The following is a 7970-nucleotide window of genomic DNA, read 5'->3' as shown; positions in this document are numbered from 1 at the left end:
TTTTTCAGTCCTGTGGCCACTGCTGAGTTTTCCAAATTTGCTGGCATATTGAGTGTAGCACTTTTACAGCATTATCTTTCAGGATTTGAAAGAGCTCAACTGGAATTCCATCACCTCCACTAGCTTTGTTGGTAGTGATGCTTTCTAAGGCCCACTTGACTTCACATTGCAGGATGTCTGGCTCTAGATGAGTGATCACACCATCGTGATTATCTGGGTCATGAAGATCTGTTTTGTACACACAGATGACACTAAAAACTAGTGTCCAAAATGCTAGAGTCTATTAGCAGCAAACCAGAGCAAGCAAAGTGAAGTTTTAAGGGAAGTGTGAAGTTACTGTAAAGAATCACAAATTTGGAACCAAGAGCAAAGCGAGATTAGACAAACCAGAGTGCGGGTTGAGAGATGTATGCAATTTCTGAATCACTGTCTAGCTGTCATCAGTGATTTGTTCTGAACTTTCTGGGTCTAGGTGCAAAGTCAGCTTATCAGGGCCAAAACCCCAAAATAAGTCAGGTGTAAAACTGAAATGACCAGAGGTAATTTATGCTCATTAATTAATATAATTAGATAATTAAACATCTGAGATTTCTCTCTTTCCTGTTTTTCTCTTGACTCTTGCTTTTATTCTCATTTCGTAATTCCAAATCTGCAAAAGGAGAACTGCCTAACCAAAGATAGGTTAAAGGAAGGGTAAAGGCAAACCATCAGATGGCAGGATCATTAGGTGCTATTTACAGAACAAATGTTCTGTGCCAAGTTGCTAGAGTCATGTCAGACTCTTTGTGACCCCATGAACTATAGCCTGCCAGGCTCCTCTGTCCATGGGGATTCTCCAGGCAAGAGTACTGGAGTAGGTTGCTACGCCCTCCTCCAGGGAATCTTCCTGATCCAGGGATTGAACCTGTGTCTCATGTCTCCTGCATTGGCAGGCAGATTCTTTACCATTAGCACCACCTGGAAAGCGTATGACAAATATATTGTGTTACTTTTGACCTGACTCTATTCTCCAGTGCATGACAAATGGGATAGAATTTGAAGATTTGTGTTTTACACCTTAAAGTGAAGGAAGCTATACCCTTTTCAAAAACAAATTTTCTTTTGCTGACCTGAATATCAGTTCATCAGTACGATCTTTCTTGAGAACAAACTGTGGACACAGTGGGGCAAGAAGAGGGTGGGACAAATTGAGAGAGTAGTCTGGAAACATACACAATATAAATTACCATATGTAAAATAGATAGCCAGTGGGAATTTACTGTATGAGGCCTGGAGCTCAAACCAGTGCTGTGTGATAACCTAGACGGGTGGGATGGGGTGGAAGGTGAGAGAGAGGTTCAAGAGGGAGGGGGCATATCTATGGCTGATTCATGTTGATCTATCGCAGAAACCAACACAATACTGTAAAGCAAATATTCTCCAATTAAAAATAAATAAAATTTTTAAAAAGAACAAATTTTCTTAGTGGGTGAATAAAGAAACACGAATTACCTAAGGTAAGCAAAAAGGAACTATTTTTTTCCATGGGGCCAAAGACAATGTGAAGTTGAGTGCAGACACTAGATAGATGCTGCTTTTTGCTTTTGCATGGAATTGGTTCTTCTTTCCTCTCTAAGCCCTCCTTTGGTATATTCCTATTCTATTACAGTGTTCCCTTTCTGAAAACCCATAGCCAGAGTCCTTACTCCTGACCTCTCCTGGAATGCCCATCCAGATTGCTAATCCTCAGCTGCTCCCCAGATGTAAGGCTGAGTCTTCTATTTATCATATTTGTAGAAGCACTAAATTCATCAACTGAACAGTTTTAGATTGTTTCATGTGAATGAATGCTCCAAAAGCCTAGATTAGAAGTAGGGAAACTAAATGGATTTCTTTTTGAATAACTCTTTTCTTAGAAAAATGTGACTAACCAGTAGAGGAAAATACAGGAACTAATTGTTTTTAGTGGAGAAATGAATCAGCTGTAGCATGAGATTGTATTGCACATGAACAAAATAAAAATATTATTTTGAGATTTATTTGGAAAATAGACATGTCCCAAGGACTCACAGATTGTGGGTGAGATTTTAGCCTTTAATATCTTGTGTGATAGCTCTCTAATCTGCAAAGATCGAAGAAGCAGAATATTTCAAGACAAAGCTTTGCTATTCTATTATTTATGAGAGCAAATTTCATTGTTAATGTTTTGCAAACTTCCAGGGTAGTGAAGTATATGTGAAACTGTATATTCTCACCAGTGTGCAAATACCATGATGGCTAGGTGGCTGATAGAGTTTGAAATTCTATATTATTATATTAGGAAAGAGAAAATGACAGATAATAGGAAGCATAAATTGAGATACTGATTCCTTTTCTCCAACCCTGAATTTTTTTTTTTCTTAACAAACCTGTGTAACGGATATGAATTCTTAGCTTCATCAAACAGCCTTGAAATTTTCTTCTTAACCTTTCTTAGACATTCACAGTGGTCATTCAAACTATAACAAATAAAGTACTATAAATTCAAGTAAGAAATGGGACCTTCTTTATCACTTTCGAGATATGCCAGCCCTAGCAAGTTGTAGTAACTTTATTTAGTGCTGTCTATCCCATCACTATGCTATCTGAGAGGTCTAGCTAACAAGGCAATCTCCTAATTGATATAAAGTTTTGCATTTTCTATCATAAACTAATATTTATGGAGTTGTTAATTATAAATTATTATACCCATAATCCTCAGTTCATTTATAAAGATGAATCAAAAATCATTTGAAAGAACTTTTCCCCTCTATCAATAATGTTTTCCTCCTAAAATTGGACTATGCTAAGTCACGTCAGTCGTGTCCAACTCTGTGCGACCCCATGGCAGCTCACCAGGCTCCGCCGTCCCTGGGATTCTCCAGGCAAGAAGACTGGAGTGGGTTGCCATTTCCTTCTCCAGTGCATGAAAGTGGAAAGTGAAAGTGAAGTCGCTCAGTCGTGTCTGACCCTCAGCAACCCCATGGACTGCAGCTTTCCAGGCTCTGCCGCCCATGGGATTTTTCAGGCAAGAGTACTGGAGTGGGGTGCCATTGCCTTCTCCAAAATTGGACTAGAGAAAGTAAATTCACAAATAAAAGTTAAATTCTTGTGGAAAAGCTTATCATTACTGTTATGGAAATATCCATTTATATTTTTAAAAAGTAGTAATTTAATATGCTGTATAAATAATGCCTTTGTGTTGTCTCACTATTCTAGGTGAGAAATGGATTAGCAATTAACATATGGCAGTTCTCTGATTCCTTAATAAAAGGAAAAGAGCTTTTGCTCAAAGCTGTTGGAGCTCTTTCACAAATTAATTGACCCTAACAGGTGGATATTGTGTGGCCCCATATTCCAAAGGGGGAAATGGGAATAGCCCGTTTATAAGAATTGTCAAGTTGTAGAACATATCTAAAAGATAAATACTTCTGAGAGGTGAATTTGGGGACAGCTTTACACTTTAGTCTTTTGAAGGAAGGCACCATTTCTAGCCTTTTGTTCTGACCTCATATATTATAAAACTGATTTATCTTCAGTTCCAAGTCTGTGGGCATGTTTCCATAGTTATTTTAATGAGCTCTACATGATTTTATTAAGGTTTTTTTTTTTTAATTACTCTTGTTTGCATCTACCCACATATAACATCCACATGTAAAGGTCACATACTGCATTTTTCATTTATGTGACATTCTGGAAAAGGCAAGGCTATAGTCAAAAGAACAAATCAGTACTTGTCAGGGGCTGGAGCATGCTGTAACTATAAGGGATAGACTGAAGCAGTTTTTTGGGGGGTGATAAACTATGCTGGACCCTACTTGTGGTGGCGGTTACAAGAATGTGTTACAATTTCTTTAATGAACATCAAAAAAGGTCAATTTTACTCAAGTAAATGTACAAAGGAAAAAAAGCTTTAAAAGATTATCTGATTTTTAGTGCTGTCTTAATTATTTGCTCTTATCTTAAATATTAGAATGATGTTTAATGGTTTGTAGGAAAAACTGATAAAATATTTTCAGCATTATTAATACATTTCTGAATATTTAAATATCTAATCATTTTATTGATGAATGAAGGGATACTGTGAAATCTTTCTATAATGCAATCCTTAAGGGATCAGAGCAAGTGATCACCTAGATCCTTTCTCTATTTTCACCTTCCAAACATCTCAGGTAAAATGACAGATAAGCTTTTTTCTGCTGAATTTCTCTTAGTATTAAAGTGTTACACTGAGAATTCAGTATATTTTGCCATCCATTTTTCATATTTTTTGCAAGTGTGAAGGACAGACATTTCTTACAGTTTAAAGTTAGGTTTTAATCTTTCTTATATATCTTATATATCTTTCTTATATATCTTATATATCTAGGTTCATCTCTTTATTGTGGTAAAACTATAGCTATAGCTTGTATCTTCATATTTTTGAATCTGAACCATGTATTTTATTTATTTTTTGTTAATTTTATTTTATTTTTAAACTTTACATAATTGTATTAGTTTTGCCAAATATCAAAATGAATCCATCACAGGTATCCATGTGCTCCCCATCCTGAACCCTCCTCCCTCCTCCCTCCCCATACCATCCCTCTGGGTCATCCCAGTGCACCAGCCCCAAGCATCCAGTATCATGCATCGAACCTGAACTGGCATCTCGTTTCCTACATGATATTTTACAAAACCATGTATTTTATAATAGAGTAAAAATAAAGCATAGTAAAAGTGAAAGAATCTTATAAACAATAAAAAAATCACAGAAATATAAAACAGTGAATGTCAATCAATTCAAACTGGCAACGAATCTCAAAGTGGGCAGCTTTCAAGTTCTAATTGAATTGAATAGTTTAGCACTTCCTTATGCCTACCTGCAGAATGTACCTAAAAGCTCATCTCTCCCTTGAATACTTTTGATAAACAATTAAATATTTATACTGTGACTTATGCTGAAATTAGATGATTTTTCAGTAATAAATGGCAACTCAATAGTCTAGGTTTTTATCCCTTATTAGCTTTAGAATTTTTGTACTTACATTAAAAGGTAATGATTTCCTTCATCATTTAATATTTATCAATTTTCACCCTCAGATATTCAGTTTGTTACAAACTCTTAATGAAAGAAAAAATAGGTTCAGATACATACACACATTTTTAAATATATAAAGCTGCCTTAAGAATTTGAAACTAAGAAAAATAAATGTAAATTTTGGAATTTGCTGAGCATTCAAATTTTTTTCCAGCGGGAAAATCATCTATTAACACTTTGTCATCTTGATCTGCCATTTTCCAGGAGACTTGTGTTCAGTGGTACCTTAATTGTCCCTGTGTAGCCCCCTCAGTTAATATTCCTTCCACCCTTGACTCCTGGAAACCAATGATGCAATAGTTTTGCTAGAATGTCATATACATAGAATCTTAAAGAATGAACTCTTTGGTTCTGGTCTCTTTCATTTAGAAAAATTCATTAAGGTTACCCTTGCTGTTACAGGAGTTGACAGCTTGTCCTTTGTGTTGCTGAGTCATGTTCTGTTGTGTGCAGGTACAAGTTTTGTTTATCAGACACTTGTTGAAGCACTTTTGCGTTGTTTCCAGTGAATAAAGCTGTTAGGTTTGCACAGAGGATTTTAGGGGAACATGTGTCTTCAGGTCTGAGCATTCAATTTGAAACACAGACTTTAGGACTTACATTGGTTGGGGGTAAGATTAGGGTTGCCAGCTAATATTCTGTCTTTCTCTCTCACACACACAGTCTCTCTCATTGATTTGTTTGCTTGTTTACTGGAAACCTAGATCACTCTTTTCAGGAACTCAGATTATAGCAGGATGATGGTTTTTACTAATTCCATATCTTTTGAGGTTCCGAGCAGAGATTTTCCATGCAGGATCATCCACAGAGGAAAGGGAATAAGAAAAAGGAAAAGATTGAGCTGGAGAAATGTGTGGGAGTAGAGTGATTAAAAAACTCACCTTAACTTCATTTTGGACCTCTCTGATTCAGTCACTGTTTATAATAAAATTATTTTAAGTTTAAATGTATAAACATATGAACTGAGTTTTTTAGAGAAGCTTTCTCAACATGGTATATATTGCAAATATTTTTTTCCCCTGAAGGATTTTCTAGGCATATTGCTTGTCAACTAGCACTTATAATTGATTGTGTACAGTTGAATTTATATTTCTACATTTTAGATTGTTGAGTCAGCAGGGTCATTTGGAAAAAAGTATATATATATACATATATATATATACGTATATATATATATATATATATATATATATATATATATATAAAACCCTGTGTAGTAGACAGAATTCTCAGATGGCTTTGAAGATTCCATTCCCTCCCTTGGGTCTGGGTGGTTTGGACCTGTGAATATGATGGTATATCATTGCCGTGATATTGTGACCGTATATGGTAGAAGAGATATTGTAGATATGAATAAGGTCCCCCATCAGTTGATTTTGAACTAATCAAAACAGAGATTTTACTATGTGATCCTGATGTAATAATTTGAATCCTTCAAAGAGGTCAGAGTCAAGCAGCAGATTTTCCTGCTGTCTTTGAGGAAGCCAACTACCACATCATGAACTGCCTATTGGATTGGGACCTTTGGCAGGGTCCTGAGGGTAGCCTCTAAGAGTTGAGAGTATTCCATTTTACGGCTAGCAAGAAAAGGGAGACTTCCTTCTCTGCAGCAACAGGGACTGAATTCTGCCAACAACCAGTAAGTTTGGAAGACGATCTGAGACTAAAATGAGATTGCAGTTCTGGCTAACACCTTAATTTCAGTCTGGTGAGATTCTGAGACTGGGGAGCCATCTAAATGGTACTTACATTCTTGACCCAAGGAAATTTGTATGATACATTAGTGGGGTTGTAAATAGCTAAAGGTGAGTAATTTGTCCTTTAGCAATAGAAAGCTAATATAGTACAAATGGGTCATTTTTAAAATGGCATAGTATTTAACAAAAATAACCTTTCACGGCATAATTTTTTAAAAAACTAGTATTTGCTAGTATGAATATGATACTTTTAAAAATCCTGTGCTTGGGGACACTTTGATCAGACAGCAGGTATTTAAATTTCTAGACAGACTGGTGAAACTCCCAGGAGGTCATCACTAGGCAAATTTTCTGGTGGTGAGGGATAATTGTTTGTTGGTTTAAAAATTCCTTCATTAAAAAGTACAGAATGACTATAATATTACCTTAGTACACAGATTTTGGTTATATCTGAAGAAGTTAAACTATGAATTCTCAAATAAAATATGATTCATATTTTAAGTGCCAAACCATTACTCTCACTATGTTCAAGAATTAACTACATTTTTTTATAGGAAGTGGTTGGCTAAATTTTAATGCTTATTTACATGAAATAGTGCTGTGTATACTTTTGATTTGCATGGGCACAAATAATCATAAGCCCTAATGTTCTGGTTATGAAATCTTTGAGATTAAATTGTTTTCTGTAGATAAAACAATAAGTACATATGGGTTACAAATGCAAGTCTTGAAATCTATTAGCAGAGATGACTTTTAATTTTGTTTTCTTTTCTATCGGGGAATACATATTTTATGAAGTTGTATATGCTTTCAAATTATTACTGGTGTAGTCATCCTTGAATACCTCCTCTAAATGTTTCATTCATGATACGTCGACCAGCTTGTTTTCTCATACCTAAGTAGCAAGCAAGGTGATTTTAAGAATGCTATGACCTTGCTATATGATCTTATACTTTTATTCATTAGTCACAAAAGTATATTTAAACACTTGTAGATTATTTTACTTTTCCTAACTCTTCTCTACTGTCTCTAATGAAGAATTACATATTCCCCTTTCTATCTCCTTGCCAGGTTGTTGCCAACCTTCTCATTAGTTTAAATACTTTCTGACCACTTGGTCAGTCTTGGCTATGTGACTTGTGAGAGACAAGGAAATCAGAGCAAAAGAGATCTTTTCACTTTGAGATGGAGGCTTT

The sequence above is a fragment of the Bos javanicus genome, chromosome 6 (assembly GCF_032452875.1).
Source record: "Bos javanicus breed banteng chromosome 6, ARS-OSU_banteng_1.0, whole genome shotgun sequence".
Lineage (NCBI taxonomy): Eukaryota > Metazoa > Chordata > Mammalia > Artiodactyla > Bovidae > Bos > Bos javanicus.
Note: the sequence above shows the minus strand (reverse complement) of the source record.